The sequence below is a fragment of the Orcinus orca genome, chromosome 3 (assembly GCF_937001465.1).
Source record: "Orcinus orca chromosome 3, mOrcOrc1.1, whole genome shotgun sequence".
In the NCBI taxonomy this organism is placed as follows: Eukaryota; Metazoa; Chordata; class Mammalia; order Artiodactyla; family Delphinidae; genus Orcinus; species Orcinus orca.
This window is the reverse complement of record NC_064561.1, coordinates 17,853,794-17,865,232: the sequence shown is the minus strand read 5'-3', so window position 1 is coordinate 17,865,232 and position 11,439 is coordinate 17,853,794.

Sequence of the window (11,439 nt, the reverse complement as noted above, 5' to 3'; positions counted from 1 at the left end):
TCCTACTTTCAGAGTAGATAGTACTAAAATACTTTTAATTTATTGACTTAAATGGTACATGTAGGTGGGTGGGATTTTTTTTTGGTGGGAGAAGGGGTAGTATTTCAGAATAACTTAGGATATACTTTCCTGAAGATTCTGTAGCTACTTGTGTGAATTTAAGTATAAGCTTACCTTTGACAATAAGGTGGTTATTTGATATTTTTGGTCTTTAATCAGGAAAGGTGGTAATAAAATCCATAATAACAGTGACAGATTGGCCAGTGACATCTCTTTGAAGCCAAATGTGACCATGATTTAAGAGGGATGTGCCTGTCATGGCCATTGGGAACCTTTCATTTGCTGTGTCCTCAGGGCTCAGGGGTCCCTGTGAACAAGGGTGTTTGCTGTGCTATTTCTGTGCTGTGGGGTTTTAGTGTTGGAAGGGAAATCCAGAATCAGTTCTCTAACCCCCTGCACAACAGTGAGGAAGCTGCAGCCCCTGACCCACATCAGGAAAGGAGCAGCAGAATTGCCCTCAGAGTGCTGTCACACTCGTGCAGATCTTACTCTTCTTATAGTCGTGAACACCTTTGAGAGTCTGATGAAAACTGTGATCCTCTCCTTAGAAAAAGGCCATGAGCACAAAATTTTGCCAAACTTTCTGAGGAATCCTGAACCCTGGTGGATACCGTGTTAAGAGCCCCTTTCTAGAAGCAGCTTCTAGATGCTTTGTGGTCTTAGAGGGAAGTAGAGCCTGAAGGAGAGTTCTGCTGGCCTTTTCTGCTCTTAGTGGTTCTGACACTTTTACATACAGATCTTGGGTATAAATAGGGACATTTTTACTCTGAGCCCCAGCACAAGTCAGTGTTCTTGTTCTGTGTCAAAAAGAGCATATAGAGTCTCAGTTCAGTGAAATGGATCATTTACAGTATTCCTTCCACATGGAACTTAGGTGCAGGGTAGGAACTATAGGCTTATAATACAGACTTCATAGAAACACAGATGTGATTAAATGAATCTCTTCATTTTAAAGAAGTAGTTCTGTGCTGAGCTTTGAAATAAATTCTTGGCTTTATTTTGTCTACACACTTAGATTTCATAGAGAGTGGGAATGGATGAAGAGGTTCTCTAGTTCATACTGCCATTCAGGGTAGGAATCAACCTGAAGAGGTTATCCAGCCTCTGCTCAGATGGTTTTAGTGAAGAGAATGCTCCTCCCACTGAATTTTTTGTAGTTTTGACTGTTAGAAAGTTCTTTCTTTAACTGAACCAAAACCTGGTTCCCACAACTTCCACCCATTGGTCCCACGTCTTTCCTTCTGGTGAAATAGAGTGAGTCTGATCCACCTTTATGAGACAGGCTTTAATACATTAGTTGGAAAAGTGAGCTCCAAGACTTCCCTTCTCTAGCTTAAACTCAAAGTTCTCCCAACCCTCTTTCATATGAAAAAGCCCCCAGAGCATCACCACCTCAGTGCACCCTAAGAACATGGGCCCAGAAGTGAACGTAGTATTTCAGATACAGCCTGAGCACACGCCCTCCAAACAAGGCCCCACTAATGAACACCGTCTCAGGTGGCCTTAGCTTTAACAGCCACATCACACTCACAGCCTGTAATCCAGCAAAATTACTGGATTTTGTGATGTTGCAGTTAATCCTGATTCTGTCATTCTTCATAAGCATTCTGTCTGCCAGCTTGTGACATCCGTCAGTTTTATGAGCATGAACAGGCCTTCTGAAAATTTATCCACAAGGTGACTAATAACCTTGAGCAGCAGGATGGAGCCTTTAGGCAGACCCAGCAGTCACAGTGACAGGAGCCATGTGGCCAGCACTTTGCCAGCCTCCTCTGTAGGGTTCTCAGCCCAATGGCTTGTCATTCAGCTCATGTGGAGTGTTACCTTGCCATGAGGTCAGGAAGAAGAATCTTAATGGACACCTCAAAGAAATCATGAAGACACTTCAGCAGGTGTCTCTGATGTACTTACTTCAAGAAAAGAAATGAGTTTGGCACCGGGCACTGGTTCTCAGAGTTCATTCTTTTATTTTCTCTTGGGAGGAGAAGGTGGTGAGCTCCATCTTCCCCTTCATGTCTACACCTTTGAGATCTTGTGGCCACTTAGAAATGCGACCAGTTGCTGTCTCAGTGTCCACAAGTGAGTGAGTGGGCAGGGGAGCAGGGTAGAAACAAGTGTTGGCCTTATTTTCTTTCCACGTGAATAAAGAAGTGATGTTTTGAAGTGCACGCAACTGTGATTCCACAAGGGGCCAAGCTGCCCTCCAGTAGCCTGTTGATTACAGAATTGTGTCCATCCAGCACAGTTTATCACCTTGAACATACCTTGCCTTTTTTCAGCTAATAGCAGTCAGGCTACTTTGTTTTTATTTTTGATTTTAATCTGGGCTAGAGTTGCATACAGAATTTCACTAATAGTTAAGTTTGTCCACCTCTCCACATTAAAGTTGATTTCTTGGGTGTTTTTAAGCAGCAAATTATCATACTAAAGATGCTATTTAAAAAAATAACTACTTGACCAGAACACTCAGCTGTACGTGTTTGTTCTCAGATATTCTCAAAGATGGCTCCCTAACGGTACTTGACAAAGGAATAGAATGCAGCAAGTGAAGGCCTGCCTCTTCCTCCCCTCACCCACCCTCCCTGCTCCCACAGGAGCTGACCCCCAGCCCCTTTCAGGAACTTCACTCCTACAATCATCTCTGTCCTGTGTCGTCACTCTCCCCACCTCTGCTCCATCACTTCCTACCTTTATGTCACCTGTGTTAAAAAGAAAAAGCTGCTTAACTTGAGTTGCTCCCCTTCACAACAGAAATGAAGAGCAGTCTATACTCATTCTCTCCACCTCCTCTCATCCCATCTGCTCCCTTTTTTAAATAAACAAAGATATGTGTGAAAACACAATCAAGAATGAGAAACTAAACACAACATATTCCCCCATCCAGAGATGACCACTTGATACTTTATTGTATATCTGTCAGATAGTTTTCTATGGACACATACATATCTAGATGATTTTTTGTTTTGCTTTTTGCCCAAATGAGGTCACACTGTACATGCATTTTATAACCTACATTTTTCAGTTAATGGTCTCCAGCTGTCCATGTCGGTAAGTTTTCATCTGGTTTAATACCCAGGGCCTTGGGATTTCCCTAGTGTCCCCAAAGTCCTTTTACTAGTGTGTCCTGCCAGGATCTAGTTGAAGCTCTTGCATTCCTGGTATCTGGTTTCTGGTTGTCATGTTCTTAAGAATCTTTTAATCCTCCGTGACACCAGGATTGTCAGGCAGGTTGGCCTGCAGGATGTGTACTCTCTAGCTCTGTGTGGCTGCTTCCACGGGGTTGCATTGACCATGCTGTCCATCTCCAGTATTTCTTGGATCTGGAATGCATACCCAAAGGTTTGATAGATATGCCCACATCTTTTGGTTATAATACATTTAAGTGATAGTGTGTTCTTTATATGAACTCACACCAGAAGACATTTCATATCTTTTTGACCCGCTGTCACCGATGCTAAAATTGACCTCTGGTTCGGATGATGCCAGTCCAATCCTCTGTCACACAGTCGTGTTTTTCTCATGACTAGAAAGTCATCCACGTGGGCTTACTTTGGCAGGGGCCCCATCCACCATATATCTCGTGCAGTTAACCCCAGATGATAATCCTTGCCATGAGCAGGAATTTTACAAGGGCTTAGTTCAGCCATCCCACTGACATCATTCGCTGTCACTCTGCTCTCAGGGAGAGCTTCCCAGATCAGCTCTGGCTGAAAGGCAGGCTCCACGTGTTGTTCCTTACCTTCAGCAACCATGCTCAGAGTAAGGTGTGGGTTCAATCCCTACCTCAAATGGTATCACAAGAAGGTTTATATTTCTGACTTTCTCTTTCTTTGAGTATTTCCAGTCATTCTTTTGGAGACTTAAATTGCTGTAACTGTGGCCAGGGAAGTTCCTTAAAGCTGATTCCTTCCAGTCCTTTCTACTGACTTCATTAAGTTTTTAACTTTTTATTTTGAAATAATTTCAGACTGACAGAAAAGTTGCAAAAATAGTCCAAAGGGTTCTTGTATACCTTTCCTCACCCCAGTTCCCCAAAGGTTAACATCTTACCACATGTGCGTGAACCTTCTCTGCATACATACAGCTATACATGCATGCATGCACATTTGCTTATATAGATGCATATGTTCCTGTATACACACATTTATGCTGGCATATAGTCACTAATTTCCCCCCATTGATTGTTTTTACATGCAACCAGATTTTTTTTTTTAACAAATTTATTTATTTATTTATTTATGGCTGCATTGGGTCTTTGTTGCTGTGCGTGGCCTTTCCCTAGTTGCGGTGAGTAGAGGCTACTCTTCATTGCAGTGCAGTCTTCTCACTGCGGTGGCTTCTCTTGTTGCAGAGCACGGGCTCTAGGCACATGGGCTCAGTAGTTGTGGCTCGTGGCTCTAGAGCACATGCTCAGTAGTTGTGGCGCATGGGCTTAGTGGCTTCACAGCATGTGGGATCTTCCCAGACCAGGGCTCAAACCTGTGTGCCCTGCATTGGCAGGCAGATTCTTAACCACTGCGCCACGAGGGAAGTCCCCTAGACTTTTTTAGTGTCTGTAAACTCGTGTATAATGAGGTATATGCATGTACTTTAAAGACAAAGAAGTATACATAGACATATACATAAATACTTTATTAAATGTGGATATGTTAGTAGTGTTTATAATAGGCAGCATTCGTGTGGATAAATGTGTCCACATGACATCAGAGAAACCTACTAAAGAATCTCTGTGTGTGTGTGTGTGTGTGTGTGTGTGTGTGTGTGTGTGTGTAATGATTGACAGTACCCTGGGGAGAAATAACTTATAAAATGTAGTGGAAATTTGAATGCACTCCTCTCAGAAATTGACAGGTCAAGTAAGTGAAAAATTAGCAGAGATCTAGAAGACTGGAATGCCACAGTTATTAAACTTGGACTCATAGGGGATATTATACCCAATAGGCAAATTCCTTTTGATCACACATAGAATTTAAAGGAAATTGACTATATACCAGGCCACAGAGGACGCCTCAATAAATTCCAAAGTTAAAAATACACAACTTTTTCTGTGATAGTGCAATAAATTTCAAAATAAATTTGAAAAGATCTCACATATCTGGGAACTAAACAATACTCTAAAAGCAATCTAGGTGAAAGAGGAAATCATAAGAAAAATTATGAAATTCCTAAAAGTGCATGACCTCAGAAAAACACTGCATGCCAAATTTGACCCAGCTAAGGCTTAAATACATTTATGAAAAACAGGACAGTTTTTTTTTAATGAGTTCAATGTTCAAGTCAGGAGATTGACAAAAGAGCAACAGAGCAAGCCTAAAGACGGAAAAGGAGTAATAATAAAGATAAGGACAGGGACAAGAAACTAGAAAATAAAAATGAGAGAAAAAAATCAGCAAATCTGAAAGATTAATAAGCTAGATAAACTTCTAGAAATATGATCAAGAAATAATATGCAAGTGACAAAGTGGAAAAGGGGAGTTATTATAGACAGAAAATATACAGTATTCTAATAAATGTGATCATCTACAAGAAGTAGACAAATTTCTATAGATATATAAAGCACTGAAATTGTCTCAAGGAATGATGGTACTATGCACATCACACATACGAGCTTATTTAATCTTCTCAACAGTTCCATGAGGTCAGTATCATCTCCATCTTAAAGTCAGGGAAATGGAGGCAGGAAGAAAACATAAGCTCCCACAGCCAGAGAGCATGCAAAAATGGGGTCTGAGGCCAGAGGAGCGGGTGTGCTCTGGGTGGCCTCCAGAAAACTTGAGTGGATCAGTGGCTGTCAGAGAAAGTGAAATGGTAATCAAAGGGTACCCTCCCACCCCCAAATACTCTCCAGAAAAAATTAATCTTACAGATCAATTTTTACTCATTTTCAAGAAACAAACTAACTTATCCAAGATTTTCAAAGCCACCCAACTCAGTTTAGGAGGCTGGATTAATCTTGATTCCAAAATTGAATAAAGACAGATCAAGATTATGCCCTTTTCATAGATGCTAACTGAATCCAAGATTGTATTGTTTATTCACGAATGCAAGGGTGTTTATTGAAACTGTTTCAATAAATAACATATTTTTGTTTTGGTTTTAGACTCTCAGAAAACTAAATAGAAAAGAGCTTCCTTTGGGTAGTGGCAGGGCTTATTCTGGGAAGAGCAGGAGGCAGCAAATTTCAAACGCATGAGGGTGAGCTAGCAGAGAAGTGCAGGGTGTGACAGCCGTGAGGGGCCACCTTGGACCCATCAGACCAGGAAAGACTAAGGCAGTGTGGTGGTGGCAGTGAGAGGACTTGGGGCTTGTGTGTGCTGTGGGCCTGTGGAACGAGGCTGAGCCCTGCTGAGCATAGGCAGACAGCCTGGCCGAGGCTCTTCCCAAACCCACTGGTCTAGAAACAGCCCAGCAGCCTAGCTGGAGGCAGAAAGCCCCACTCCCCATGGACACACTGCCGCCTCTGCACAAAATCAAAATGCATCCTTCTACAGGACTATGTCGGGACTCCTCAGCTGGGCCAGGATGCTTCCCAGGGGTCCCCACTTCCAGGACCCCTCCTGTCCCCTCTTCCCCTCATGCAACTCCTTCATTTTCAGCAAACGCCTGCTGAGAGGCTCCCGTGTCCCATTAATAAGACACAAATACTTAATCCAGCTGAGCTGACAACTAAGGACAAGAAGTTGCCTGGGTAAAGGAGGCTCCAATCCTTTTGGCTCCACCTCCAACAGATAGCTCAGCAGTGGCTGTGATGGCCTAGAGGGGCTCCTGGCTTCCACTCTTGTCCAGCCACAGCCCGGCCTTTACCCCACACTGGAGTGAGCCTGCTACAATGCAGCTGTAACCACACGTCACTGCCTCTGTGGCAGCCTCTGTGGGTCCCACTTGACCAGATGGGTGTTAAACCTGGGCTCCACTGCCACATTGCTCACACACACTTTTACATGATCAAGGTTGCCAGCGTCACATTTGGGATATTTGGATGTCCTAAAACCACCTTCTGTGCTTTTTCTGCTGATAAATTCTAAACAATTGAAGGTCGGTAAACCATTTTGATGCTGTGATGCAGATTCCTGGGCCCCACACAGATCCTCTGAGTCCAAGGTCTTGGGCATCTGTGTTGTAAATGAGCTCCCAGGGAGGGTCCATAACACATCCACTCTGCCCAGTTGTGGGCCCTTCGGCGGGCAGCAGCTTGATCCTGACCTGCCTGCCTCCCACCCCGCCCCCAGGGCAGTTAATGGGAAGCATGCAGGGTTTGGGCCCCCGCCCTGTTGTGCCACCTGCATAAGTTGCCTGCCTTCTCCATGCCTCTCTTGCGGAATGGTGTCCGAGTTTCCCCTTACCACTATTGCAAATTACCACAAACAGTGGCTCAAAACAGTGCAAGTCTATTTTCTTACGGTTCTGTAGATCAGAAGTCTCACATGGGTCTCACTGAGCTTAAAGCAGGTGTCAGAAAGGCTGGTTCCTCCTACAGGTTCTAGGGGAGAATTCGTTTCCTTGCCTTTTCCAGCCTCTAGAGGCCACCCACATTCCTTGGCTCTTGGCCCCTTGCTCCATCTTCAAAACCAGCAGAGTAGCATCTGACCCTGCTTCCATACTCACACCTTTCTCTGACTCTTCTTCTGTCTCCCTCTTCTGCCTTTAAGCACCCATTGATTATATGGGGCTCACCCTGATAATCCAAGGTAACGTCCCCATCTCAAAGTCCTAACTAAGTCACACCTGCAAAGTTCCTTTTACCGTGTAAGGTCACACATTCACTGGTTCTGGGGATTAGGACTTGGGCATCTGTGGGGGCCATTATTCTGCCCACCAAAAATGGGAGGGATCATCCTGTACCCTTTGGTTTTTTTTTTTTTTTTTTTGCGGTACGCGGGCCTCTCACTGTTGTGGCCTCTCCCGCCGCGGAGCACAGGCTCCGGACGCGCAGGCCCAGCGGCCATGGCCCACGGGCCCAGCCGCTCCGCAGCACGTGGGATCCTCCCGGACCGGGGCACGAACCCGCGTCCCCTGCATCGGTAGGCAGACCCCCAACCACTGCGCCACCAGGGAAGCCCTACCCTTTGGGGTTTTTTTGCGGTACGCGGGCCTCTCACTGTTGTGGCCTCTCCCATTGCAGAGCATAGGCTCCGGACACGCAGGCTCAGCGGCCATGGCTCACGGGCCCAGCCGCTCCACGGCGTGTGGGATCTTCCCAGACCGCGGCACGAACCCACATCCCCTGCACCGGCCGGCGGACTCTCAACCACTGCGCCACCAGGGAAGCCCCCACCCTGTACCCTTTTTAATAAGCATTTCTTGAAGTGTGACCCATCTTCTGCCTGCATCAGCATCACCTGGGGCTCTTGTTACAAGCACAGACTGTGGGGCCACCTAAACCCCTAAACCTGAGTCTTGATGGGGGTCTTGGGGCGCTGCCTCTCCTCATGTGCTCCAGGTGATTCCTAAGCACAGTGACATTTGACATCTTGGATAAATGAGATCTCAAGTTGTGGCAGGTGCCAAGGGCACTTAGGACGGAAGGGGAGGTTTATGCCATCAGTCCCCTGACAAGAACCTGGTGGGCCCATCATGTCACATACTTTCCCCTAAGCTTGGGAGCTGAGGACCCTCAGGAGGTGTTTTCCAGGCCTGCAGATTTAGGCTCTGCTGGACACTGCCCCCAGGACCCAATAATGCCTCCTCTGAACTTCAGTCTCTCCTTTGGGCCACTTTGGGCTCCCCGTGCCACTGAACCAGTAGGCAGTGAAAGGAGTCAGCAGGGGTGGCCACCCCCAGCTATGCCACCTAGCTGGCAGAAGTGCTGCCTGCAGGCAAGGGGACTCTGGGAGGGGTGGGAAAGGGGGTGACCTGAGGGAATCTGAGTGTCCCACGGGGGCCTGTAGCAGGCAAGTTTTGTACTCCGAGACTCAGTCTCACCTGCTTGCATTCAGCACAGGTGGGTGGATGGCACTGTGCGTGTGCTGGGGTGGCCAGCCTCAAGCTCATGCTTTTCTGCCTCAGGAATTTTGCTTGTACACTCAGCCTTCATGCAGGAGCAACCTGGAAGTAGAGGGGACATGGATAAATTCTCTGCCCAGCAGAAGAATGCTGAGACACTTCCTGTACAGTTCCTTGAAGGGTCTAGGCCTTTATCAGCCATGACAGTAACCATCTGAACAATGCACCCTTTATGGGCTGTCCACCCTTCCCTATCTCACCCTCCCTCTTTTCCCCAGCTCCCTGGGATCCTCTCCTACATGAACCACCTGCACCTCATCTCCCGCCCCGCTTCCAGGGACCCCCCCCCCCATCTGTAATGCCAGCCTTTGTCCTCAGCCAGCCAAGCCTGGAGCTTTGTGATGGGGACCAGACCTACACTCACCTCCCACACACATGCACCACACATGCCACACACACTCACATATTACAAGCACACGCATACATGCATACATACTCTCTCTCTCCTCCCTGATCCCTGCCCAGACTCAGTGGATGGTCAGGGCCCTGGTCTATACACAGTCATTAAATGTGACTATCTTAGTCCACTCAGGCTGCTGTACAAAGTACCACAGACCAGAAGGCTTATAAATAACAGAAATTTCTCTCTGACAGTTCTGCAGGCTGGAAGTCTGAGATCAGGGTACCAGCATGGTCAGGTTCTGGTGAGAGCCCTCTTTCAGGTTGCAGATGGCCACCTTCTCACTGTGTTCTCACATGGCAGAGGGAGCAAGGGAGCTCTGTGGGGTCCCTTTTATAAGGGTGATAATCCCATTCATGAGGGCTCTACCTTCATGACCTGTTCACCTCCCAAAGGCCCCACCGCCAAATACCTTGGGGCTTAGGATTTCAACATATGAACTGTGTTTTAATTGAGGTATAGTTGATTTACAATATTATATTAGTTTCAGGTGTACAACATAGTGATTCCAAATTTTTATAGATTATACTTCATTTAAAGTTATTATAAAGTATTGGTTATATTCCCTGTACTGTACGATATATCCTTGCAGTTCATTTATATGATACATAGTAGATTTTTTTTTTTTTTTTTTTGCAGTACGTGGGCCTCTCACTGTTGTGGCCTATCCCGTTGTGGAGCACAGGCTCCGGACGCGCAGGCTCAGCGGCCATGGCTCACGGGCCCAGCCACTCCGCGGCATGTGGGATCTTCCCGAAACAGGGCACGAACCCGTGTCCCCTGCATCGGCAGGTGGACTCTCAACCACTGCGCCACCAGGGAAGCCCCATAGTAGATTTTTTAATTGAAGTATAGTTGATGTACAATATTATATAAGTTGCAGGTGTACAATATAGAGATTCACAATCAACATATGAATTTGAGTGGGACACGTTCAGTCCATAACGGTTACCCCCCACCAGTGGCTGGCCATGTGATGACTTTCCCCTGGAGATTTGCCCTCATAGTAAGTTTGCAGAGTTTTCACCAGAGCCAGCTCGGCTCAAGGAGCTGCTGGGAGGTGATGACTGCAGCACATGCTGTACCCTCAACACAGATCTGACCTCTGGGGCAGCGAGAGAGGATGAGTTTTCACCAGATCCAAGAATGGATGAGTTGTGGGTTTCACTAATAAAATGCACTGCCCAGGGGCCAAAATTGTCCTCACTGTTCTCTGATTATTGGTGCCGGTGCTTGGCAGCCCGCTTGGTGTCAGGCTCGTTCCTGAGTCACCTGCTCCAGCTGGGCCAAGAGTTGGGGCCGACATGTTGCAGAGGCCCTCACAGGCTCTGGCTACTGCCTGAGTGTCTACAGCAGCTGGGACCACAGGATCTCCTTCCTTCACCTATGAGGGCCTACCTCAGACTGCACCCACAGATCCAGCTGCCTCCAGATGTCCCCTAATAGCTCCCTGGCCCCGTAGTCTCAGCAAATCCCCCATCCACCCTGGCCAGACCCCAGCTGCCTCTGATTTCTCACACTTTCTCCTCATCTTCCCATCACCCAGTCCCCCAGCCCCCTGCCCCTGCCCCGGGTCTGTGCTTCTCAGATGTCCCCTGCCTTCCTCCCTCCCTCATGTGTACTTCAGTGCAGCAGCTCCAGCAGTGGCCTCCTCAGTGGACAAGGACCCCAGCCCCGCCATCCCAGTGTTGGGCTGGTGGGACAAATTCAGGTGGTCCCAGAGCCGTATGTGGGTGGGAGGTGCCATCTGGACCATGTGCAACCAAGGCAGTGACTGGGGCTGCTGGGAAAGGTCTCATGGGCGTCACGACCAGTACACCTCCGGCTAGAGGGGCTGCTGACAGATTTGAGGTGGAGCCCGCCCCTGGGCCACACGCAAAGAACAGAGTCCCAGCTCCTTACCCCCAGGAGGCCCCGACCTGACCCTGGCCCCTTCCGCCTGGGCTTCTGTACTCTCCCGCACCCTCTCCTACTCT